The 27,627-nt window shown below is 51.0% G+C and overlaps 1 pseudogene; it reads left to right on the top strand.

Annotated features, from left to right (window-relative positions):
- The first annotated feature begins 889 nt into the window (after positions 1-889).
- LOC130025983 (caspase-6-like) overlaps positions 890-27,627 on the top strand; it is a 33,842-nt pseudogene continuing 7,104 nt past the window's right edge.

The following is a 27,627-nucleotide window of genomic DNA, read 5'->3' on the forward strand; positions in this document are numbered from 1 at the left end:
GAAACTTGTCATGATTCCCATGGGGGGCACTGTGGAGTCACACTCTCATTCTCGTGACACAGTGGAGTCGCTGATTGAACAGAGCAGATTCAGCAGTGCACATGGCCACGTGCTGGCCACAGGGTGGCCTCAGGCTGGCCACAGGCCTGCCTTGAGCTTTCCACCTGTCCTTTAGCCTGTGCCCGTGGGCTCTGAAATTCTGACATCACAAAGCTCCCTACAGATCTACCTCTCCTCCCTTGGATCCATCCGGGGAGACGGCTGTGCTCTAAGCTCTGGATTCTCTCCTCTGGAAGTTGAGCACTCACAGGCATTTATTAAGTCAAAACAAAAAGGAGTCTTTCCAAAAGGTTTTCAGAAGCAAATGACAAAAAAATCTTAGATTGCCAAAATCACTGTGCACTTGAACAGGGTTCCCCATAAAATTCCCCCAGCATGAAACCTTTGTGTACTGGTTTAATCGATGTGCAGACACAGCTGGGATAGTTTAATTTTTCATTCAGCAGAGATGAATCACATATGAGTCACGTGAATGTGTGTGATCTCTAATTACTGTATTGTCAGAGACATTTTTGGGACCTGAGGTATGACCACCGTGATCCCTTTAGTTTTGGTCATTATTCTGGGTCTTTTATTTGTTAGTTTAGGCTGCAGTGCTCAAGGCTTACCCCTGGCTCTGTACTCAGGTTTCACTCTGGAGGTTCTGGGGGGGAGTCTGGGGAGTGCCAACTGAACTCTTTCACAGAGCTAAGGAGCACTTGTTTCTCTCTGTATATCAGCGACAATCACCAGCCACATGGACGCCGACTGCTTTCTCTGTGTTTTCCTGACACATAGTGAAGGCAATCACGTTTATGCCAATGACTCTAAATTGTAAATTGCCACGCTGATGGACTTCTTCAAGGGAGACAAGTATCAGAACTTGGTTGGAAAGTCCAAGATCTTCATCATTCAGGTGAGACTGCGAATTATCATGAGGGCACTGACAGTTCCCAGAGCTACTTATCTTCGCTCTGAGAGGCTTTGGATGCTGTCCCTGAGAGGTGCAATTTGAACCGTGGTCAAAATCCCATCCTATCATAGAAAGAACTGGTTAAGATTCTCCTTGTTTGACGTCCACCGAAACCAGGGTGTGAGACCAGCCGAGACTGGGGACCTCACCGGCCACCTCCGTTTCTGGCTCCCTCTTGCTAAACGGAACATTCTAGATTGTTCCTCTTTGGCCCAACCGTGCAGGCCACCCCTTAGGCCTGGGAATGCATTAGCCCTCATTTGAGCTGAAACGGCTGGAGCAGCCCCCTGAGCACTCCCCCGACCAACCCCCGGAGAGATAGACAAGCAAGGGCATAAAGAAGCCAGAAGCTTAAGCCAAGGTGTGATTCTAGTTTTCCTGGAATTGAGCGCAGTTACCTGGAATTGAGTCAGATTTCCCAGAAGTGAGATAGCCGTGGCGACATGTCAACTAAGGGTTACCAATCAGATAAATGTAGGGAATAACCCTTAATAACCACTCTATAACCTTATGGAAGTCTTAGACAACCCTTCTGCAACTCCAACTTACAAGCAGTCAGCTAAGTACAAATAGTGGAAAGGCCCTCAGACTGCGGCTCTGGGTGGTTCATGAAAGTCCCTGTTATACAACACTATGGTCTAAAAGCCCCTAACTTTTGAGACATGGGGCTGCTTGTCCCAAGAGCCTCCTGCTGTGTGGGTGAGGCAGACATGGGCCCTAGCTCCAGCTAGTCAATAATGACACTTTGTTTATTACATCGCAACTTGCCTTTGTCTGGTTCCTCTGTTTAGATCTCAGCCCAGTTTAACACCCTAAATAATTCAAAAGAATTCTGAATCTCCAGCACCTGTCCATCAGTGCCATTTGCTGAAGATCGACGGTGCCCACACCTTTTTCCTCTTGGCCTGTGGCAGTCATATGGTGGTTCTTGGGAGGTACCAAGCCTGAGGACGAAGCACTTCCCACCTGGCGCTGGGGCCCTCTGAGCCACACTGCGTCTTGGGACTCCATTTGCCCCGCTCCTGCCTGTGTCATAGGCCTGTCTCAGTGACAAGCACAACAAGCCCATCCAGCCTGTGGACGAGGTGGACGGGACATGCCTTCCCAACAGCAATGAGACCCAGGTGCATGCCGCATCTGAGCACACGCTGCCTGCTGAGGCCGACTTCATCATGTGCTACTCGGTGGCCAAAGGTGAGTGGGTCCCGGGGGCTCTGGCTTCGTGCGGGAGCCTCGAGCAACACCAGGACAAGACCCCCTCCCAGTGAGCGGCCATGGCTACGGTGCCCGCCAGTGCCCACGTTTTTGATGCAGCACTGATGCACTATTTATTTTGTAAGTGATGTACTGTTTACTGATGTAGATGAGGTTGGTAATAGAGAAGATCCTGCATGTAGCACTGTATTAGTAATACAATATTGAAAAATAAAATTTCCCCTTACACCTTATATTAATGCTGTGCTTTACAAACTTCAAAATGTTCATAACGATTTGTTAGGGGCATTCAGTGTTCCAACACCAATCCCACCACCCCTTGAGTTTGCCCCCTTGGCAGAGCCTCAGTGATTCGTTTGATATTGCATGGAAGACTTAATACTTGAGTACGTGAGCCCCAGGGTGGCCTTGGGTTTCCATCTCATTTCTTCACTCTCCTAGTTCTCAGCCTGTAGATTGTTTGCCATCGGGTTACCTAACTTTTACTTTCATTGCTGATTTGTAACATTTTCCCTGATTAGCCTCGCTAAATGTTTTCTGAGTCTATATTCTCAAGATTGAGCTCTTACTGTCACTGTCGTCTCTGCGTGTTTCTGCATATTTCTTCTTTCATCTGCTCTTCTCTAGTTCATGCGTGACATACTATCAGGGCCAAACGTATGGCACAGCAGCTTAAGTGATAGTAAAAGCGGGTTGTGTCTAAGATTGATGAATATTTGTAATGCTTGATTTTTTATAGTAAGTCACAAGGTTACTCTCCTCATTTTATAAATTTTTTTTTATAAACCCTTATTACTTTTGGGAGCAGTTTTGTGTTTTTCTTTTCTTCTTCTTTTTTTTGGCTTTTAGGGGTACACCTGGCAATGCACAGGGGTTATTCCTGGCTCTGCACTCAGGAATTTCCCCTGGTGGTGCTCAGCGGACCATATGGGATGCTGGGAATCGAACCCGGGTTGGCCGCATGCAAGGCAAACACCCTACCCGCTGTGCTATTGCTCTAGTCCTTTTGAAAGAATCCATATTAGGGCATCAAATTTTTGTGTACTTTAGCTAACTTGCAACATTGCTTTCTGTAAAACTGCTTGGCTGCTTTGCACCTGGGGGAGAGGGGACTTGCAAAGTGAACAGGGCATAACTTCTTTCTACAAGATTCAGGTGTATTTACTGTCCCTGAAATGTATTGTCTCAGTAAAGCACCCTGCAGATTTGGGTAAAGGCTAACTCAGGATGCTGGTGGTTGGGGGAAATTGCCCTTTCCTGGAATGTATTGTCTCACTAAAGCACCCTGCAGACTTGGGTAACACAAAACGAGGATGGTCAAGGGAGATTACCTAAGGCTTAATGATTCCAGCTATAACCTTGCTTGTGCTGACAATCGATGTACGTAAATGCTGATCTTTGAATCTATAGGCTAAGGAGTGAGGTACTTTTAAATGGATTGGTTAAGAAAGTATATGTTGTTACAAATCTATTGGCTATGAAATGCGCGGGCTTTGCTGTAACGGCCAGTGAAGGCCTATATAAGATCCCCTTTGAAGAAGTTCGGGGCTCTCAGCCACTGCCCATTTTTGGGGTATGCTGCGGAGCCCCAGCATGCTGGTCTAAATAAACCCCGTTTTTACTCCTGCAGGAATTGTGTCTATCTGGTCTCTCCGCGCCTCCCAGGGCCAGGGAACTCCCGATCCCAACACTTTGTAGTTTCTTTTATCACTTCATGCATTGCCAGTTTAGAACTGTAGCTGTGGGCAGTAGTCAGGGTCGGCCGTGGATCTTTCTCCTGCCCCCTTGCAATGAGGACCCCGTTTCGGTTTGGTAAGAGAAATGAGCTATTATTTAAAAGTTCACTTGGTCACTTTATCACTTGACTTATAATTAATCATTGGTTTGCTTGAGCAGGCACTAGTAACGTCTCCATTTGTCCCTGTCTCCTGCTAGTGTAGCCCAATGGTGTCTATTCATACTAGGAACATAAAGAGCCTCAAACCGATTGTTCAGGGTCTTCACAAAGAATTCTGACCATCTTGTAGGTGGGCGGCCATGCAGTCTTTTGACAACCCGTGGAGTCCAGTTGGTAACAGCTCTAGTCCAGCGGTTGTCTCCAAATCTCATTACCTGTCCAGCCCATCTGATTTTCGATGCCTTGGCAAATGAGACAGCATCCCTGATTCTTGACCACTGAAGGAGGTTGGAACTCAGAATTCTTTCTCTCATTTGTGTGAAACTTGATACTCCAAGCATAGCTCTTTTGATAAGCATTAGCACCTGAATAGCATTCTCATCCTGTTTGTGTAGGGCCCAGTCTCTGAGGCATATGTTAATGCAGGAAGAACAGTGGAATCAAAGAGATGTGCCCAGAGCAGGAGGTTCTTTGTCTTCTTAGCTATTTCCTCTAAGCTCTTGAAGGCATTCCAAGCAGCTCTCTTCCTCCAACACAACTCTGGCGCCAGGTCATTTGTTATGTTGACTTCTCGACCTAGGTACACATAACTGTTGCATTAGGAGATGATCCTTCTGTTGAGATTGAATGGAATGTCAGGAATGAGATTGTTTCTCATAAACATTGTTTCCATGAGCTTCAGCTGGACTCCGAACTTTCCACACTCACGGTCGAAGACGGCCAGCATTTGTGCTGCATGGCTAATGTTTGGTGTTATTAGAAAGATGTCATCAGCAAAGCAGAGGTGGTGTAGTTGCTGACTGTCTATCTTCACGCCCATTCCTTGCCATTCCAGTCGCTGCATGAGGTTCGTGGGGGTGGCACTGAAGAGTTTTGGTGAAATAGTATCACCCTGCTGAACCCCACTCTTGACATCGATGATCACTTCTCTGTAAAATGGTGAGATCCTGGTAGTGTATCCGTAATATAGATCATGGAGGATCTTGATGTATTGAGTTTGAATGCCCTGTTTGGCTAGGGCTTAAATGACCGCTTTCATCTCAACAGAATCAAAGGCCTTCTTTAAATCAATGAATGTTAGACAGCGGCATTGTGAATTCCCAAGCAACCTCAATGAGCTTGTTTATCGTGTGGATATGGTCAGTCGTGCTGATTCCTTTTTGGAAACCAGCTCGCTCGCATGGTTGTCCTTCATCTAGTGTTCTGCTGCTATTTCCACTACTCAGCTGCCACCACACTCCAGGATGCCTTCCAGACGCTCAGGCTGAGACTCACGCACAACGGAACAAGATAAGTGGAACTCTAGAGACCTTGGACTCCAGACTCAACGGACCCGGGGACAGGGATCCTCTGCCTGCTCCCACCACCAACAGGTGACAGAGGGATTAAAACCAGGAGCCCCACTCTTCCCTGCCCTGTCTGCCTCCACCAACCGCCTGCGACCCAGGGACTGGATTACACACAGAAGACCCACCCTACCCCTACCGTGCAGGATATAACCTCACCAGCTGACCTCCACTACCTCCACTTCCTCCACTACCCAGTCACTGCCATGCTCCAGGACGCTTTCCGGACACATTATAACACTCTTAATACCCATCTTCCAGGATTGCTGCAACATATTTGATAGGGTTCAAATATGGTTTGAACCATGGGAACACCTACCTGGGCAATTAGAGGCAGCCCAAAAAGCCTCTATCCCTCTTGGAGAGCCTGGCAAGCTTCCTAGAGTATTCCGCCCACATGGCAGAGCCTGACAAGCTATCTGTTGTGTATTCATTATGCCAAAACCAGTAATTACAATGGGTCTCATTCCCCTGACCCTGAAGGTGTCGCCAACATGGCAGCGTTGAGAAGGATGAAGGAGAGGCTGATAAAATCTCAAGCTGAACTAGGCTGCCAAAATAAAGAAAGACAAAAATGATTGTGTACTTTCAATGCTCGTACGCTGGCATCAGATGCATCCATCGAGGACCTGATGGTACAAGCGCGAAAGATCCAATATGACATCATTGGTCTGACCGAGAGAAGAAGACATAAATCACATCATGCCATTTTTGACACTGGAGGAGAACTAACTGTTCCTTGGAACATGCGACAAAAGAGGTGTCAGAGGCGTCAGTGTCCTTGTCAACATGAACTTGGCCATGAGCATTGATTCATTCGAATGCCTAACATCCTGAATCAGACAATTACACTTGAATAGATGTGGCTCACTGCTGGCTGTTTCTATCTTTATTGTCTACGCACCAACATCCAATATGATGAAGGAGAAATTGAGAAGTTCTACATGGAGCTGGAGAAGTTCCATAAAGAAGACCACACCTTCTACAAGGTCACTGTGATTTTAATGCCAAGATAGGACCAAGAAGATCAGCCGAAGAACTCCACATTGGGACCCATGGCCTAGAAAGGAACGAACAAGGTGAGAGACTGTCTGAGTTCATCATGTCGACCAAGACCATCCATGGTAACTCAGAGTTCCTGAAGTCCAAATGTAAACGTTGGCCATGGGAGTCTCCCAGTGGATGGTTCGACAACAAAATTGACCACATCATATTCAATTGACGGTTTTACCTGACCGATGTCGCTGTTGTCCCAAAATTCCAAACGGGATCGGATCGCCATCTCCTTCGTGCAAAATTCTACTTCACAGAGCGGGGAGAAAGGGCTGCAAAGTTTAAGAAGAGAACTCCCAGAACAACCACCAAGTGGGAACTCTTTGGCACTATTGCTGCAACATGGGAAGATGCCATCATTGACAACATTGATGAGAAATATGATTGACTGGTTCAGCACCTCCATGATTGTGTGAGAAATGCCAAGAGATAGATAGCCACAAAAAAGCCTGTGTTCGAAAACTCTTGGGCTTATATGCCAACGTCATGCCTCAGGCAACCACAAGTGAATGTCCGCGCTCGCAAAGCAATGTAGAGATGTGATAAAGGAAGACATCAAAGAGAAGAGCAGAAGTGCTGGTAGATGCAGCATATGCCAGGAAAAGCATTCGTAATGCCCGTCTGTCCTTCACCAACTCCAAGACCAAGATGACTGCCCTCCGACTCCTGATATATCTACCACATCTTCCAGAATGGCAATGGAGAAGATTATCCATGACTTCTACTCAGATCTCTTCGATAGCCATTTCCACCTGCCGACATACCAATTTCCACAGGATGGATATGTCGTCCCCAATGTTCTCCCTTCCGAAATCCGACACGCCATTTTTCCAGTAAAGAAAGGAACGGCACCCAGCCCAGACAAGGTCAGAGCTGAACACCTGAAGAACCTGCCATCAGTACTCATCAATACGCTGGCTCGGTTCTTCACACGCTACCTGTCTGAATGTAAGGTTGCATCCCAATGGAAAACCAGCAGGACTGTACTACTGTGTAAGAAGGAAGATATCCATGACATTGGCAATTATCACCCGATCTGCCTTTTGTCTGTCATCTACAAGCCATTCCCTTGAGTCATCCTCAATAGGATTGGCAGAACACTTAAAAGTTCAGAGGAGTAAAAAAAGCAAGCACTTTCATCCTACAATGTGGTCAGTTCAGGGGTTTGACATCAGTATTTGGTTAAAATATTCCAGTGCTTGTTTCTAGGCCGAATATACCCGGAGTCCTCATTCTCAGCCATAGGAGCGGCTGTAGCTCTGCTCCACTTTGACATGCTCAAGGGCACAGCAAGCCAGGATACCAGCAGAAGCAGCAGAATCCACTGACCTCTTTGTCTTTCCTCTCTGGCCGAAAGCCACAACCTACACACCTCAAGTGAAACCAAGAAAACCTGTGTTATGTAAGCATTTAAAAATTATTATTAACAAACAGAGATCAACGAAAGAGTCAAGTGAACACCACCGGAGGAGATCCTGAGCCGTTTGCCGTTTGCCACTGACGGACACTGCTTCCACACTGGGGGTGGGGGGTCAGGACTCCAGTACCGGCTCTGCTGGCTTGACCTGAGGCTGGACCAGAGGTTCCTGAACTAACTTGGTCCTTGCCACATTTCAGGGGACTGGGGAGTCCCTCACCCCCGCCTGGAATTTTGCCTGCCTCGATGGAATGTGTTTGGTTCCCCGGGTAAGGCTGTCCCTCCTCTGGGAAGCCCCTTAAGGACCAAGTAACTGTTTTCTTTAATGTCAACAGTGAAATGATGGATCCAAAAGAAAAGTACAAGAGGCAAAGAATAGCTTTGATCTTCAACCAGGAGTTCCAGTCGTACCTGCATCTGCCCAAACGCCAAGGCACCTGTGCAGACTGGGAGAATCTCCATCGCAGGTACGATGTCCAGGTGCCTGTTGGGCGTGGCTACTGTAGGGTAGCCAGGAGACTGGGAGCTCAGACGCCAGCTAGGGCAATGCCCCTCACCTGGGCTGGCCTCGGCATCCTTTGGGTCCCCCCCAGCACTCCTGAGCACTCACTTGGGGATCCTGGCACTGATCCCTGCACCCCGCTGGCCAAGACTCAATGGCGGGTCCTCCAGGCCCCCTGAGGGTCAGGGCGGTGCCTTACCTATATCTGCAGAATGATCATGTTTGGTATTTATCACTGAATGTTTGGGTTATTTTTGGGGTGTTGGGGCACACCTGGTGGGCCTCCTAGTTCTGCACACAAGAATCACCACTGGCTGTGTGTGGGGGACTCTGTGGGGTGTCTGGGACTGAACTCAGGTTGGCCGTGTGCAAGGTGGGCACCTGAGCTGCTCGATTGTCATACTGGCCCTGAGCAGTGCATGGATTTTGTACCAGCTGGAGTTCTCCCCTACCACCTGGTTGGGTGTGCCCCTAAGAAAATAGAAAAAAAGCAGGCAAGTGCACCGGGGAGGATTCTGGCCTGTGCCAGCATGTGCACAGTCTAGCGCATTGTCAGAAATGTGTCTGCACCTCGAGGGTAGCACTTAAGACATGAGAATCCCCTAGGAGATTGGTTTGCGGTGAGCAGGTAAAACCCAGCGTCCTATTGGGTGTCTTTCTCCCGAGGCAAAAGTTAGTTTGTTTGGTCTGGTTTGGGGGGTCACCCAGCTGTGCCCATGTCTTCCTGCTCGGCTAGGGGGGTGCTCTGGGCAGCCAGGAGATAAGTCCCCACCCGCTGTGCTATGGTTCTGACATGGAGGGTCAGTTTGTGTGTCCTGTAAGTGGGCATCCGTCCCTCGGGTCAGCCTAGCTGTGGGATGACTTGGAGTGGCCCCTAACCTCCCTTCCTGTTGTTCCCCACATTTCGTCCTTCGCCTCCATGCTCACTAAAAAGCTTCGCAAGTCCCAATGAGGTCTGCGGCTTCATTTTTACGTGTCTGTCTGTAGAATGACTCCTCACATTTTACATATTATGAGGGCCAAACATATGGTATGGCAGCTTAATTCATGGTGAAATGTTTCTGTTATTTTTTTGGCTAAGATTGACGAACATTTATAATGCTTAATTTTTATTGTAAGTCACAAGATTACTCTCCCCATTTTATAAAATGTTTTATAAACGCTTATGACTTTTGAAAACAGTTTGGAGTTTGTATTTTCCCTTATCCCTTCTTGTGTTGCCAGTATAGAACTGTAGCTGGGGGCAGCGGTTATGGTCAGCCGAGGAGCTTTCTCCTGCTCTCTCGCAAGGAGGACCCAGTCCATTTGGGTAAGAGAAATGAACTATTATCTAAAAGTTCAGAGGAGTATAAAATCCAACCACTTTCATCCTACAGTGTGGTGGGTTGAGAGGTTTGACAACAATGTTTGGTTAAAATGCACCAATCTTATTTCTGGGAGAATAACCCCCAAGTCCTTATTCTCGGTCTTAGGAGTGATTCTAACTCTGTTCCCCTTTGACATGCTCGAGGCTACAGCGAGTCACGCTCAGGAGGACACCAGCAGAAGCAGCAGAATACACTGAACACTTTGTGATTCCTCTCCGGCCGGAAGCCACAACCCACACACCTCAAGTGAAACTAAGAAAACCTGTGTTATGTAAGCATTTAAAAATTATTAACAGAGACCGATGAAACACTCAAGTGGACACCATCAGGGGATATCCTGAGCCATTTGCCACCAACGGCCGCTGCTTCCACAGGTGCTGGAAGTGGCGCAAGTGGATGAGGGTATCCTTGGTCTCTGAGGAAGGAGAGAAGTAGGGGATGTCAGGGCTCTGAACGGCTCAGGAGGTGAAAAGTCTGTCTGGCTAAAACGTAACCTGGAGGAGTCTTCCTGGGGCTGGATCCCCGCTCCCTTGTTGCCTCACTGACCAGTGTGTCAGCTGGAAGAACTTTCCCTTTGCATCATGGTGGTAGCCAGGGGGCCACATGGGATGCCGGGCATCGAACCAGGGAAGCTGTGTGCAATGAAAACTATCGCTCTGACTCCAAGATTTTAAAAAAAAGGAAAATAGCCTCAGTTCCAGCATTTTTTGTTTGTGTGTTGAAGTGCCAGAATATACAGGGGCAGATAACTGAAGGTATAACGACACCTAGCTTGTTCAGGAGCTGTGCATGGAAAGCTTGTTTTTTGAACCAAAACTACTGGGTTAGAAATCACTAAGGAAAACATCAATTCTCGTTCTGTGTTGCGTAGTCATCACCTGGACAAAGGAGATGTTTGGCCTGGTGGAGCCTGCACAGGCTGGGGTTGGCGGCCAGCACTCAGGAATCATTCCTGTTGGTGCTCAGGCAACCTTATGCGATGCTGGGGCTCGAACCTGGGTCAGCTGGTGTAAAGCAAGTGCCCTACAGCTGTGCTGTCTCTCTGAACCCTGGAATATCATTTTAATCAAATTATCCGGAGTTACTTGCAAGTGACCCTCATCTGAAATTCTGATCACCAATGTGGAAGGCAGTATTTGAGATAACCTGAGCACACAACTCCCTGTGCTGATCACCTACTTGGAAGGTGGTATTTGGGATGACATGAGCACACACCTCTCTGTGCCGATCACCTAGGCACAAGTTGGTATTTGAGATAACCTGAGCACACAACTCTCTGTTCCGGACAACAATCACTCCCTCCTGGAGACAGCAAAGCAGGGCAAGTTGTCAGCTCAGGGCTGGGGCACGTATGTGGCAGGTGGAAGCCCAGGTTACTCTAAGCGCTTATGGACTTGCCCCAAACAGCAAAGCCCTGACACGGGAATGTCTCTTAAATCTGTGATGCACGTTTCATTGAGCATATCTGGAGGGTTTCAGTACTCAGTTGAGTTTGGTAAATGGCACGTTTGCCCTGCCGCGCCACTGTCACCTCAGTCACTCCCAACACTGGGCCCGGAGACGTGGGCATGCCCGTGATGTGGTATGGTGCGGCAGTAGTCACAGCAGCAGGCACTGGTGTTTGGAATATATCCGCAGGCAGTGCAGTGTAGAGAGAAAGCTGTCTCTGGAGCATGTGGGTGCAGAGCGCAGGGCCAAGGAAGGGACCTCACAAGACGAATGGGTGAGGAAGGAGTGTGGGGGCGGGCCAGAGTCTCTGAGACTTGGGCACCTTAGCCCAGGGTGGCCATGGAGAAGGGACGCCCATGACGGTGGGGGAAGAGAGGGTCCGTGGGGAAGGGTCTGAGATAACGGTGCCATGTTCTGTGTGCAGAGATAAGCATGCTGGCTGGGTTGGGTGGGGTGTGCAGGGCAAGGAATGTTCCAGAACCTCTAGGCAGTCATAGGTGGCTGGGTTTGGATGAGAGGCTGTGAGGACCGGAAGAGCCCCAGTGGCACGTGTGGAGAGGGATGTCCAGGGCACTGCGAGGGATATGTGGCTGTGCAGCCCTCCTTCCGAGGTTGGGACCCGCCTCCCGGCTCTCCGGTCCAGACTCAGCTGGCACCACCGTCTTGATTAAAACCACTTCTCCCCCCTGAGAACAGCCCCAGGATGTGGCTGACCATCTCCAAGGAACCCCGTGAGCTTTTCGTCCCCTGACGACGACCCTGTGCTTTGCCTCGTCAGGGTATTTCTCGCACAGGAATACTGTACAAGGCTTGTGGTACATCCAGGATCTGTGTGAGGTGCTGGCAAGATATGGCACAAAACGGGAGTTCACAAGCTGCTCGGGCTGGTCAATAGGATGGTGTCCCTGCGCCTAGTGCATGAAAGCCAAGACCCGAGCACCATGGGCAGAAACAGATCCCCTGCTTTGCCTCCATGCTCACCAAGAAGTTTTGCCTCCTCCCTGAGCCCCAGTGAGGGCTGTGGCTTCATTTTTTTCTGTCTGCAGAATGATTCCTCATTCATCTCTTACATACTATGAGGGCCAAACATATGGTCACTTAATCACTTAAACATATGGTACTGCAGCTTAAATCACGGTGAAAGGGTTTTTTGGCTAAGATTGAAGAATATTTGTAATGTTCGATTTTTTTGTAGTAAATCCCCATTTTATAAATTTTTTTTGTAAAAGCTTATGATTTTTGCCACTCTCAGCGACACTGGCAAGCTATCAAGAGTATCTCGCCCCCCCCCCCCCCCAGGCAAAGCCTGGAAAGCTCCCCGTGAGTATTCGATATATAACACAGTAACAAGAAGTCTCACAATGGAGATGTCACTGGACCCGCTGGAGCAAATCGATGAGCTACAGGAGGACAGTGCTACAGTGCAGTGCTATGATTTTTGAAAACAGTTTGGAGTTTTTATTTTCTCTTATCCCTTCATGCGTTCCAGTTGAGAATGGTGGCTGGGATAGCTCTGCTCCACTTTGACATGCTCCAGATTGCAGCGAGTCACACTCAGGAGAGGGCGCCAGTAGAAGCAGCAGAATCCACTGACCGCTTTGCTATTCCTTTCTGGCCAAGAGCCACAACCCACACACCTCAAGTGAAACCAAGAAAACGCGTGTTATGTAAACACTTAAGAATTATTATTAACAAACAGAGACCAATGGAGGAGTCAAGCAGACACCTTCGGGTGAGATCCTGAGCCACTTCCCGGCCATGGCTACTGCTTCCGCAGGCGATGGAAGTGGCGCATGAGGCTGAGGGCGTCCTTGGCCTGTGGAGAAAAGAGAGGAGCTGGTGACGCGGGGCTGCGAAGGGCTCAAGAGGGGCAAACGCTGCCTGGTCACCACGCAAGCCTGGAGGAGTCTTTCATGGGGCTCAACCCCCCTGCCGCCCCCTCTGGGGGGGCTCACTGGCTAGTGTGTCAGTTGGAAGAACTTTCCCTCTGCAACATGCTGGGGGCCAGGAGGCCATATGGGATGCCAGGCATTGAACCAGGGCCGGTTGTGTGTGAGGCAAATGCCCTGCACGCTGTAATATCGCTCTGGCCCCAAGATTGTAAAAAAGAAAAACAAAAAGCCTCAGTTCCAGCATTTTTGTTTGTGAGTTGAAGGGCCGGGGGATTCCAGGGGCAGGTAACTGAAGGTGTAACAACCCCTGGCTCTTCTAGGTGCCAAGCATTGAAGACTTGGTTTTTGAACCAAAAATTCTGGGTCAGAAATCGCTAAGGAAAGTGTCCAGTCTGGTTCTGTGCTGCGTAGTCATCACCCAGACAGAGGGGATGTTGGTTGGGGTTGGGGGTCCTATGTCCCCTCAGTCTAGCCCTGTGAACCCAGACAGGTGCCCCAAGAGCCTGACAGGAAAGGCTGGGTAGAGTCTCCTGAGGGGGAGAGAGACAAAGGTCTCCTGTCTGCAGGCTAGAGGGAGTCCGTTCTGGGAAGCCACAAGCCCTGGGCTCGACATGGTGGCTGCCACCCCGGGTCCCACCAGCCCAATCCCCGCCTTTCCTGGGCTCCTGTGTTGCTTTTCCCTAGAAACCCGCATTCGCTGAGACACAAGTTTCTCTTGGATACCTGGGTGTTGCCTGTGCTTGGCCAGAGCCCAGAGCCTAGTACCTTGGCGAGCTCCTCCTTCAGCTCATTGTAGCGCACCACATCGAAACACTGCCACTGTGAGCACTTGTGGAAGAAGTGCAGGAACTGCCGGTTCCGCAGGGCCAAATATGTGTAGTTCTGAAGGGGAGAGACTGAGCCTCCAGAGCAGGCGAGGGGAGAGGGACGAGCCTCCAGAGCAGGCAAAAGGAAGAGAAGGCTCCCCCGCACTGCTCCATAGCCCCCCACCCCCGCCCGGCACACAGCTCCCCACCTGCTCCACAATTCCCACCCCACCCTGCCCCACAACACCCCTGCCCCTGCCCAGCTCCACAGTTTGCCCACCCTCTCTGCTCCACAGCACCTCCCCACCCAGCTTCCTACCCTGGTCCACAACCTTGCTGGACAGTGACACTGAGGATGCGTGGAGAGGCCCAGCTGTGATCGCTGGCACCACCTGCCTGGTTCCCAACCAAAGAAAAGGCAGGCGGGTGTGCGTTTATTTCAAAGGATTCCGTGTTATGTGTTTGGGAAGAATCCTGCCTAATGGGCTGGAGCGCTAGCAAAGCGGGGAGGGAGTTTGCCTTTCACACAGCCGACCCGAGTTCAATATCCGCATCACATAGTCCCTGAGCACCTCCAGGAGTGAGTCCTGAGTGCAGAGCCAGGAGGTACCCCTGTGCATGGCAGGGTGTGACCCACAAAGCAAAAAAGAAAGAAAGAAAGAAAGAAAGAAAGAAAGAAAGAAAGAAAGAGAGAGAGAAAGAAAGAAATCCTCTGTTAAAGAGAGCTCTTCAGGTCAGTTCATGAGGCTCCGGGAGCAAACCCTAACCAGCCCCTATGGTGTGCGGTGCGTGACATCTCAACCCCCGAACGCTCTCCCGCGCTGTGGTACCCTCCCACAGACTTCTGGGCACCATCACACGCTCCCTGACAGCCACCTCAGAACAGCCACACTGCCCTGTGTCTCCCAGCACTCAGGGGGAGCCTGAACCACACATGCTGCTCCAAAAAGCAGGACACAGTGACCCGGGAGAGCAGCCTTTACACTGCATGCTAATACAGACAATCCTTGAGGATGCAGCATGAGGGCAGAGGATCACAGACAACCTTGGGTTTTTTATTCCCCAGAGGTTCTTCCTGGTTCTGCACTCAGGATTCACTCCTGGTGGTACTCGGGGGGCCCTATGGGATGCTGCGGATTGAACTTGCGTCGGCTACATGCCAGGCAAATGCCCACCCCGCTGTGTCACCCCTTCAGCCCCAGAAACTCATTTTGGAAAGAACCAAGGAGCAGCCTCTAAAAAGGGGTGGGCTGAAATGTGGCTCCCCATTCCCACAGCACTGCTCCGAGCATCTGAGAATCTGAGTTGTCACGGGTGGGGGCGTGGCAAGCCCAGATGCGACCCCCACCCCCACCTGGGTCTTGGGCTCTATTGGGGAGAGACTCCTCACCTGCTCCAGGGGCTGCAGCTGGCGCGTGAGGTGGCTGATCCTATCCACCAGGTGGCGCTCTCTTCTCTTCTGCAGTTCGTCCAAGTGCAGGGCCCTGTAGAGCTGGTGCACCAAGTGCAATAGAGATTTGAGGTGGTTCAGATCAGCGTTCTGCCCGCCACCCCCGCCTGCCAAGAGATACAAGCCGCCTGCACTGCGGGACCGGTGACACTGCTTCGGGGACGCGAGAGACAGCATTTGGGAGGGCTGGAGTCGCCTGGGGCACCTGACAGTCAGCTGTCAGTGCCCAGCCGAGACCAGGCCAGAGGGCAGGGCCACATTCAGTGATGAAAGACCACCAGACCAGCCCCTGGGACCAGCCCCTGGGACTCAAGCAGAAAGAGGAGCCCCGCGTCCATGCGGCATGGCCAGTGACCAGTGTCACCATTCACATTTAACGGGCTGACGGGAGAGGACATTCTCTCTGGTTTGGGAGCTGTCCGTCCCTGTAACATGTGCCCAGTGGGGCTTTGCATTTTTCCTGAGCCCTGCATGTGCAAAGCTAAATCTGCTGGCGCTTCACTGAAGGTAAAGGTAAAGGTAAAGGCCCTCCCATTGTTCGTCGATTTGCTTGAGCGGGCCCAGTAACGTCTCCATTGGAGACTTTGTTGTTACTGTGTCTGGCATATCAAATACGTCACGGGGAGCTTGCCAGGCTCTGCCTTGCGGGCGAGATACTCTCGGTAGCTTGGTGGGCTCTCCGAGAGGGGTAGAGGAATTGAACTCGGGTCGGCCATGTTGGCTGCGTGCAAGGCAAACACGCTACCGCTGTGCTATTGCTCCAGCCGCACCAGCTATTCTTGGCCAGCCAGACTGTCCATTCAATTCAAGGTCCAGAAATGTCTGTCTGGGGACCGGAAGTCATGACTCTGATGCTCGGGGATCACTGGTGCTGGGGGCTCAGTCCCTTAACCCATGCCTAGTTCTCCAGCCCCGTGGGATCTACCTTTGCACAACAGAAACCAGGGCTGGAGCGAGTAAGCAGGAGTGAGGTGCTTGGCCCTGGTTAGACCCCCAGCTCCCCAGAGCGTCACCTAACATGGCCAGGGTTCACTCCTGAGCACCATGAGTTGCGGTCTCCAAACAAAAAACCAACCCTACGACGAATGACCACAGAAAGCCCAGTACCACACGGAGTCTCTGGCGGGTTGCTATCAGTCTTCTAAGATGATAAGAATAAGAATTCTCCACCATCTCGCTCAGAAGCGAGGCGGGTAATCCACTCCTTCCGAAGGCCAACATCACCCAGGACCACGGCAGACAGCGGCAGGAGACACCGCAGGAATAGTCCAGAGCACTGATTTGAAATGCGACAGAGCATTCACCATGAATTCCAACAAACAACAGAAGAGTCACAGGCCTCTCTAAGGCACCGCCTCAATGCCTGGAAAGCACTGTGGCCACATCAAGGGGCTGTGCTAGTTTCCCAGGCAGGTGTAGCCGACTAACCGGGGATAGCAGTGACCTCGGGTGCAACTGGGTAAAGGTAAAAGGTAAAGGCCCTCCCGTTGTTCGTCGATTTGCTCGAGCGGGCCCAGTAACGTCTCCATCGGAGACTTTGTTGTTACTGTGTCTGGCATATCGAATACGCCACGGGGAGCTTGCCAGGCTCTGCCATGCGGGCGAGATACTCTCGGTAGCTTGCCGGGCTCTCCAAGAGGGGCGGAGGAATCGAACTCGGGTCGGCCATGTTGGCTGCGTGCAAGGCAAACGCCCTACCGCTGTGCTATCGCTGGGGGGGGGGGGGGATTTTATGTGTTCATTTAGGATAAATTTTGCGCGAGGGGGTGAGTATATATATATGTATACATATATGTATACATAATATTGCTTTTTGGGTCACACCCAGTGATGCACAAGGGTTATTCCTGGCTCTTCACTCAGGAATTACTCCCGGCGGTGCTTGGGGGACCATATGGGATGCTGGGAATCAAACCCAGGTCGGCCGCCGCAAGGCAAATGCTCTACCTGCTGTGCTATCACTACAGCCCCTAAGTATTCTTTTTCTGCAGGAGTACTACTATTTATTCAGCCACTGATTAGCTGATTGAATTCAGCATGAACTCCACTTTAATTTTTTTTATTTTTATATTTATTTATTTATTGAATCACTGTGGGAAAAGTCACTAAGCTTTCAGGTTTAAATCTCGGTCATGCAATGATCAAACACCTTTCCCGTCACTAGTACTCATTTTCACCACCAAGAACTACAGTATACCCCCTCTCCCACCTCTCCAAATACCTGTGAGGGAGATGATTTCCACTTATCTCTTCTCTACATTGATTACATTCATTATTTCAACAAAAGATGCACCATTATTGTTTAGAATTTCCCCCCAAACAATCAGAATTGCTGAAAAGGCATTGTAAAATATTTTGCTTTCTATAGCTGGTTATGAGAATCATATAATGTCACTTGGCCACGATTTTGGATTTCTGCAAAGAGCCAGATAATTACGAGATTGGTTTCTGTGTGTCTGGTATTATGGCCGTGCTGGAAAGCCGCTGGTGGGGTTAACTCGTGACCTCGGTAGGGCGTGAAGGACGTGCTGGTACCATCCCCCTTCCCATGAGACTGCAGTTGCCCATCACCGCCGGCTTGTACCTGGCTTTCCTATAAGCTCTGAGGCGGCAGCCACCTTGATGCCGGGGGGGGGGGAAAGGTGGAAGTGAGCAACATCCTTTCCCTCCTCAGGAGGCATGGCACTGTAGTTTAACGCGTGGTCCATTTACTTTTCTGTCACAAGCTTCCGGGTTCTGGATTAAGTCCTTTTGCCTCTGGAGCCATGGCCATGCCAGAGAGCCGCTTGTGGGGGGGCAACTTGTGACCTCAGTAGGGCGTGAAGGATGAGCCGGTACAGCCCCCCTTCCCATGAGACTGCAGTTGCCCCATCACCACCGGCTCATACCTGGCTTTCCAATAAGCTCTGAGCCAGCGGCCACCCTGTATGCAGTCCAGATGCATTTCTGCCAAAAGCCACTGGGTTTTGAGATTTGTTTCTGAGTCTCCGGTATCATGGCTATTAATCACCTTGATCAGGAGCCAGAGAGGCCGTTTGTAGGCGGCGACTCAGGGTCTCATTGGGATGGGGAGAAAGAGTAGGCTCCACTCCCATGTGTTGAGGCCCCGTGTGTCTCGTCACTACAGGCCCAAACCTGACTGTCCAGTGGCCTCTCGAGGATGGTGGTCACCAGGCCGCCAGGGGGAACAGGTCAAGGCACAAAACCTATTCCCACCTGGAGTGGCCCAGTGCCAGTAACCTACTGCAGGAACAGGACAAATTTCTGCCAAAAGCCTTTGGGTTCCGAAATTTGTTTCTGAGACTCTGGGATCATGGCCATTAAGCAGTTCGATCAGGAACCAGAGAGGCCATGCCTCCAATTATATAGCTGAGCCGGAGGTGGTTTGTGGGTGTGTCTACCACATACCTTACTTTTGGCCGTTTATGTTCTTGGTAAACTTTGCCCCAAGTTTTTGGTGTCTGGCCAAAGGCACAGCAACAATTCTGGGGTATCTGAAAGTCTGACGTTGCCCTCAGGTTGCTGATGCACTCACCTCACAGGTACAGATTCACCTGCTTGTGGCACCATACCCCCCCAAGTATTTTTTTTAAAGATGGGGGAAGACCAAATAATCAGGGAGCCTCACACTTATTGATAAGAAGACTCACTTCTCAGTCTTCTGCACAGGTAAGGAGAAGCACTTTCCCAACTTAGCGCTCACTCCTGCTGAAAACTCAGTGACCAGCCAGGACTGCCTCCATCTTTCATTTTGGTTTTGTAGGGGGTTACACCTGGTGATGCCTGGGGGACCATTGGGTGCCGGGGATCAAATCTGGGCTGGGATGCGCAAGGCAGACGCCCTCCCCGCTGTACTATCGCTCCGGCCTGACTTTTATATTATATTTTTTGACCCCTGATTTTTCAAATGGAGGAAATCACCCGGTGTTTTGCAGGTCTGTGGTCATAAAGCTGGCGCTGTCCTGTCAGCAGGAGGAAGCTTGTCCCTCCAGCCCATCCACAGCCAGCCAGGAACACTGCCGGTCACTCTCCCAGGCTACTTGGGGCTTTGGTTCACAATAAATATCCTTTTCCCTGGGACCACAGCCAGCAGAGCTTTCGGCACCATGCCCAGCACATGTCAGGCCCAGGGATTCGAAATCATGACCTGAGGCAAGGCAGGTGCTCGGAGCACTGTGCTACCTCTTGGAGCCAAGAACTCCATTTTCTTTTATAATTCACTGCTCACATAGACTGGAAGTCAAGACGGCTGCTTTTGGCCATTTGACCTTAGGGGAAAACGCCAAGTGTCAGGAGGCCACAGGGCGGCCCAGAGAGATTCCTGCTCAGCTGAGAACAGAACAGTGGGAGCGACTCTGGGAGGCAGCAGCCCAGGGAGAGGGAGCACAGGTCAGGGTGGTCATTTCCAGGAGAACCCCGGCACAGCGGGACGGTGACAAGCAAATGCAGAGCGCTTCTAAATATACACTCGGGAGCGGCTTTAATCACATGGGCCTCAGTGGGAGGCTCTTCCCTCTGCAAGCCCACATGTCTGGACCCACAATCACACCGGGCAGGGTGCACCCTCAGCATCAGCAGCTGGGCTCGGTTACTTCAGAAACCCCCAGACACAAGTCAGACGCTGAGTGAGGAAAAGCAGCAGGAGGATTGGTTCCTCTGGCAGCCGGCCGCCGCGCAGAATACAGGAAGAATTCAACTGAATTCTTCCACTATTAAGATATGGGGTGCAGGCGGGGGTGCTCCCAGGAGGAGGAGGCAGCAGCTCTGAAAAAGCGGTCATCATCTTCGTGTTTTCCCACAGACGCCCTCCCACCCTACCTCCGGGGTCTGAACCCTCACACTCAGCGTTAGTCTCACGCCCCTCAAGGCACGCGCTGGAATCAGAAAAGGCCTGCTTTTCCCCAGGAGCCCCGAGGGTCTCTGTGGGACCCCGTGGGCTGCACCGCACTGGGGCGTGGGTGGCCCTGGCCACATGAAGTCATGTGGATGCCTCTCGCAAGGCGCTGCCCGGGAGAGAGAGGCAGCTCGGCTGACTCAAACCCTGGTGCAGAGACCCGGGGGGGGGGGGGGACACACACAGACACACACAGACACACAGAAACACAGACACAGACACAGACACACACACACACACACACACACACACACACACACAAGGAGTCCTCATAAATTCGAGCTCATAGTCAAAAAAAATGCACCACAAAAACTCCCAGCTGAAGCCAGGGCAGCCCAACTGGGATGGACAGTTCAGGACTGCAATCACATGGCAGTGGGGTGGGGCAGGGGACTGCCTTCACAGCCCTCTGTGGGGAGCAGCCTTGGGATGACAGCACTTGGCCATGGCACCCCTCAAGAGGGCCAGGTACAGAAGGTGGTCGAGGGGCAAAATATAAACAGTGGTCAAAAACACTCCAGGCACGCCCCTTCCCCAGTCTGACACCAAGGGAAAGAGGAAACTCCAAGGAAAAAGCTGGGCACCGAACCCAGATCCCACATCCAGACAGGGCCCAGCCACTGAACCACCCAGCCCCACACCCAGACATGTCCCAGGAGGACCCTCACGTCTCACCCTCAACCCCCACCTCATCTGGCTTCCACTCTGTCTTCTGGGCCCCCCCCCCCGGGGTGGCAAGATGCAAGATCGATTTTTTTTTTGGGTCACACCCAGCGATGCTCAGTGGTTACTCCTGGCTCTGCACTCAGGAATTAGTCCTGGTGGTGCTAGGGGAACATAAGGAACACCAGGGATTGAACCCAGGTCAGCCGCATGCAAGGCAAACATCCTTCTGTTAGATCCAGGCAAGATGGATCATGGCACACAAAGAACTCCCCATGTAGACTGGCCTTCCCTTGCCACAATTTCTTCAGTGCATCCGCCTAGGTCCTATGCCGGTCCTCTCTACTCGGGCCCTTCCTCCGACCTCTCCTGTCGGGCACTCGGATGGTCAGTCTGACCAACCACCCAACCTCAGCCGCCTCTCCCCAAGATGACTTTCACTCAGCGGGTCCTTCCAGGGCGAGCTAACTGAGCTGAGTCTCCCCAAGATGACCTTCACTCAGCCGCTTCTTCCAGGATGACCTATCCCATGGAGATTCAGAGAGTCCCCACAGTGCTGATCAGCAAGAAGAGTGAAGGCCACGTCGTGATCGAGGTGGTCACAGCACAAGCCAAAATCAAGGAAGACGTGCCCCCATATGTTGTGTCCCAGGAAGGGAGTTTCACTCATACATTGACTGAATAGACGAGAGGATGCAAACGCAAGTCCCCTTGAATGCTAGCTCGAGCTAGGGTCTGAGTCTCATCCAATGAAGTGGAGTCTTGACAAGGACCCCAACTCCGAATTCCAAGCAGCTTATATAGGGTTTGGTTACGTAACAGCCTTTTTTCTAGGAACTGGCACTATGCTCCAATTCTGGTCCCTGTCCTATCGAGTGACTTCAGGGCCCAGCATTATGTTTCCAATTCTTGGTCCCTGTCCGGTCCCATGACTCTTCTCCCTAGGTCCTCTCGGCTTGGCTGGGTGCCACTGCCCTTACCCCTACTCGGAACGGCTGTTCCCACGGGGTGGTTTATCTGCCCAGGGTGATATTGTTCCCTGAGAAGTTGGGACTTCCTGATGGGGGAAACCGAGACTTAGACCTGTTGAATTTCAGTCTTAGAGTGGAGCCTGTCATGGCACCACTTGAGCCTCACAAAACTGGATGCCCAAATCTAGTCCCCAGAAGGGCTCCCTCTGCCTTGAGGAGTTTCCAGCCTTGGAGCTAGTCACTCATCAGGGTTCCCATGGGGGCTCATCACGGCTCCCCTTCAGACGCCTTCAGCATTTCTCCTGTTGTAGCTTATGGTTCTGGCCAAGGCAGGGGGAGGAGGGGGTTTGCGGAAGGGCTGGGATCTCTTCCATCCTGCTCCGGGTTCTGAGGTTTCTATCACTTTTTCTCCATTTGGGACTCCTAGGAAGTGAATGCTTCTGTGCCTGGGCATCATTGGATTAAGCCAGACCTCGCCCCATGTTTTGGTTCTCTCCATGGCCTGTAGTTCTTGGGTGATGTCGGGGTAAGAGTTAGCACTCTGTGGCCAGCAGTGTGGGGGACTGTTAGTTTTCAAGCTTCCAGGGGCTGTTTCAGATGGGGCCACTGCTAAGATGGTGCCCATCCCATATTCCTGTAGAGCAGCTGACAGCTGGGTCCTGGCTGATGTACTGAACTTAGCCTCTGCAGTTTCCTGGCCATCCCCCGCCGCCCCCTCCCCGAGGCTGGGACCCCCCTCCCGGCTCTCTGGTCTAGACATAGCCGGCACAGCCGGCTTGACTGAAACCCCTTCTCCCACCTGAGAAAAGTCTGGGGATGTGGCTAACTGTCTCCGAGGAACCCCATGAGCTTTCCTGTGTAAACTCAAGAAGGGGGCACAGCACACAGCAGCGGCGGCTCTATCTCTCTCGCCGCCCTCGTTCAGTAGTCTCACCCTTCTTCCCCCACCCTGGGGTGGTCAATGGCGATGGACAGGCAAAGGAAGGAACGAGGGCCAGACTAGTTGGTTTTAGTCGCAGTTTATTCCAATCCTCTCTCCATCCACACCAGTCTCTCTTCTCTGTCTCTCTTCTTCCTCCCCCATGCTACTTCATTCTCCTTTTCCAGCCCCGTTCATCCTCCTTCTCTGGAGTCTGGATTCTGATCCCTCTTTCTCTTCCTTCTGATCCCCTGCTTCTTCCTTCTGAACCCCAGCCCACTCTTACAGTACAGTTAAATCCCAAAGCATGAGGGGTTGGGGTAATCTTTACACATAGGTCACAATCAATAGGGGCAGAACTCTTAGCCTCAGGAAAAGCCGCTCCTAGGACAGATCCTCTCTCGGCAGCACGACCCACCCCAGAGCGGAATCCCTTGGGTGTGTCTCTCCTCTCCTAGTCCGACAAGCATATAAGCATATATAATATAAATCATTTTGTATGGATACAGTAAGAAATATCTTAAACTTATAGAATTGTTCTTCTAGGACCATCTCGATCTCAGACTACAGTGCTTAGGCCAGATAGTCTTTCTTACCCCTAGTAGGATCCTAGTCTCATCATTACTTTTGGATCATGACAGCATTTGTCTATGATCAAACTCTTAACTTTCATTTCATTTCATTTCATCATCCTGTTAATCGTCGATTGCCTCGAGCAGGCCCCAGTAACGTCTCTTTCATCCTAGCCCTGAGATTATATTCAGGGCTCTTTAGGAGAATGAGACCCATCATTGTTACTGGTATTTGGCATATTTGGTAGGCCACGGGGAGTTTGCCAGACTCTGCCCTGTGGGCAGGCTACATTCGACAGCCTGCAAGTTTGTCCAAAGTAGGAATGAGATAATAAGATGTCATAAAAAAAAGTTCTGATAATATGTCGCGGCCGCGCGGTTCCGTGATCTGGATTTTTTAGTCTCTGAGTCTTGGCCGCTGATGGGATTACACGGCGCCAGGGGGCCAGGTGGTGGGTGTGACCCCCGCCTACTGGAATTTGGAGGATCTGGGTGGAGGATGCTCGACTCCAATCCGAGTAGGCTTGGAGGTCTCGGCCCCGGAACCCGCGTGGCTTTGTCCCTCTGCCAGTACCTTCAGGTGTGCGGAGAGTGGTCTCAGCATGGTGGTGGCTGGTCCTGGAGGTCTCCGGCTGCCGTAGCCCTGGCCGGGGCGGGGAGGAAAGCTCAACCCGCTCCCCTCCAAGGGACTCCGGGAAGGAACACCGAGGCGCGGGGGCAGAGACTGCACTGCTCTCGTCCGGGATCTGGATTTTATAGTCTCTGAGTCTTGGCCGCTGATGGGATTACACGGCGCCAGGGGGCCAGGTGGTGGGTGTGACCCCCGCCTACTGGAATTTGGAGGATCTGGGTGGAAGATGCTCGACTCCAATTCGAGTAGGCTTGGAGGTCTTGGCCCCGGAACCCGCGTGGCTTTGTCCCTCTGCCAGTACCTTCAGGTGTGCGGAGAGTGGTCTCAGCATGGTGGTGGCTGGTCCTGGAGGTCTCCGGCTGCCGTAGCCCTGGCCGGGGCGGGGAGGAAAGCTCAACCCGCTCCCCTCCAAGGGACTCCGGGAAGGAACACCGAGGCGCGGGGGCAGAGACTGCACTGCTCTCGTCCGGGATCTGGATTTTATAGTCTCTGAGTCTTGGCCGCTGATGGGATTACACGGCGCCAGGGGGCCAGGTGATGGGTGTGACCCCCGCCTACTGGAATTTGGAGGATCTGGGTGGAAGATGCTCGACTCCAATTCGAGTAGGCTTGGAGGTCTCGGCCCCGGAACCCGCGTGGCTTTGTCCCTCTGCCAGTACCTTCAGGTGTGCGGAGAGTGGTCTCAGCATGGTGGTGGCTGGTCCTGGAGGTCTCCGGCTGCCGTAGCCCTGGCCGGGGCGGGGAGGAAAGCTCAACCCGCTCCCCTCCAAGGGACTCCGGGAAGGAACACCGAGGCGCGGGGGCAGAGACTGCACTGCTCTCGTCCAGGATCTGGATTTTAACTCTTAACTTAGAGCTAAGAATCGTGGCACTTTGACCTGGTCCATTTCAATGCCAGGGTAGCTCACCGCTTGCCCCGGGTCCATTCAGTCCCTTGTCAGGACCCTGCTTTTGGGGTGTTAGGAACTAAGGGCAACTGAGACTTAAGTCGAGAAAGCAGATGCCCGGGAGTGAATAATATTCAAAGCCAATCGAATCCTAAGTTACAAAGCATAACGTTAACGGTCTTCCTGTATCTATACAAAAAGGGCACTGCTTTAAAGTAAACTGTTCAAAAGGCATAAGGAGAGGAAAAAGGCAATATTTCACTCATACATATAAAACAATAGATTTCTGAGGAATCTGACCTTACAAAATAACAGAGTCTGATTAGGGGGAGATTGGTGCCTTCTTGTCTCTGTCAGATCATTGATGTCGTACTTGATCTTTCGCACTTATACCATCAGGTCCTCGATGGATGCATCTGATGCTAGCATACATGCATTGAAAGGACAGATAATCATTTTTGTCTTCCTTCATTGTGGCATCCTAGTTCGGCCTTGAGATTTTATCGGCCTCTCCTTTCTCATCCTTCTCAGTGCTGCCATGTTGTTGAAGCACCAATCTCATCATGCCTTTTTCGACACTGGAGAATTGTTCCTTGAAACATGTGATAAAAGAGGTGTCAGAGGCGTCGGTGTCCTAGTAAACACAAACTTGTCCATGAGCATTGATTCATTCGAATGCCTAACAACCTGAATCGGACGTTTACATTTGAATAGATGTGGCTCACTGCCGGCAGATTCTATCTTTGTTGTCTACGCACCAACACCTAATTATGATAAAGGAGAAATTGAGAAGTTCTACAGGGAGCTGGAGAAGTTCTATAAAGAAGACCGCACCTTCTACAAGATCATTGTGGGTGATTTTAATGCCAAGATAGAACCGAGAAGATCAGCTGAAGAACTTCACTTTGGGACCCATGGCCTAGAATGGAACGAACAGGGTGAGAGACTGTCTGAGTTCATCATGTTGACCAAGACCATCCATGGTAACTCACAGTTCCAGAAGGCTGAATCTAAACGTTGGACATGGGAGTCTCCCGGTGGACGATTCCACAACGAAATAGACCACATCATATTCAGTCGAAGGTTTTGCCTGATCGATGTCGCTGTTGTCCCAAAATTCCAAACGGGATCGGGCCACCGTCTCCTTCATGCAAAATTCTACTTCACAGAGCGGGGAGAAAGGGCTGCAAAGTTTAAAAAGAAAACTCCCAGAACAACCACCAACTGGGAGCTCTTTGGCACTATTGCAGCAACATGGGAAGATGCCATTGTTGACAACATTGACGAGGAATATGATCTACTGGTTCAGCACCTCCATGATTGTGCAAGAAACGCCAAGAGATAGCCACAAAAAAACACCTGTCTTCCAAAACTCTTGAGCTTATTCACCAATGTGGTTTGGCGCATGCCTCAGGCAACCGCAAGCGAACGTCCGAGCTCACAAAGCAGTGCAGAGATGCGATCAAGGAAGACCTCAAAAAGAGAAGAGCAGAAGTGCTGGTAGATGCGGCAGAAGCTGGGAAAAGTATTTGTAATGCCCGCCTGTCCTTCACCACCTACAAGACCAAGATGACTGCCCTCCGACGTCCTGATGGATCTATCACATCCTCCAGAACGGCAATGGAGAAGATTATCCATGACTTCTACTCAAATCTCTTCAATAGCCATGTCTACTTGCCGACATACCAAATTCCACAGGATGGATATGTCGTTCCCAATGTTCTCCCTTCTGAAATTTGACACGCCATTTCGTCAGTGAAGAAACGAACAGCACCCGACCCAGACAAGGTCAGAGCTGAACACCTGACAAACCAGCCGTCAGTACTCATCCATACCCTGGCTCGGCTCTTCACACACTACCTGTCTGAATGCAAGGTTCCATCCCAATGGAAAACCAGCAGGACTGTACTACTGTTCAAGTAGGGAGACATCCATGATATTGGCAACAATTGCCCAATCTGCGTATTGTCTGTCATCTACAAGTTGTTCACTCGAGTCATCCTAAATAGGATTGGTAGAACACTAGATGAAGGACAACCATGCGAGCAAGGCAGGTTCCACAAAGGATTCAGCACCATCGACCATATCCACACAATAACCAAGCTCATTGAGGTTCCTCGGGAGTTCAAGATGCCGCTCTGTCTAACGTTCATTGATTTGAAGAAGGCCTTTGATTCTATTGAGACGGAAGCTGTCATTGAAGCCCTAGCCAATCAGTGCATTCAAGCTCAATACATCAAGATCTTTCGTGAGCTGTATTGTGGATTCACTACCAGTATCTCACCATTCTACAAAGAAGTAATCATCGATGTCAAGAGAGGGGTTCGGCAGGGTGATACCATTTCACCGAAACTCTTCAGTGCCACCCTCGAGAACATCATGAAATGACTGGTATGGGAAGGAACGGGAGTGAAGATAGATGGTCGGCAACTACTCCACCTCCACTTTGCTGATGACATTGTTTTAATAACACCAAACATTAGACAAGCAGCACAAATGCTGGCCGACTTCGACCGTGAGTGTGGAAAGGTTGGTCTACAGCTGAATCTTATGAAGACAATGTTTATGAGAAACAGCCTCATTCCTGATGCCCCATTCGCTCTCAACGGAATGACCATCTCCGAATGCAACAGCTATCTGTAGCTAGGTCGAGAAGTCAACATTACAAATGACCTGGCACCCGA

The sequence above is a fragment of the Sorex fumeus genome, unplaced genomic scaffold, assembly GCF_029834395.1.
Source record: "Sorex fumeus unplaced genomic scaffold, SorFum_2.1 ptg000033l, whole genome shotgun sequence".
Taxonomy (NCBI): domain Eukaryota; kingdom Metazoa; phylum Chordata; class Mammalia; order Eulipotyphla; family Soricidae; genus Sorex; species Sorex fumeus.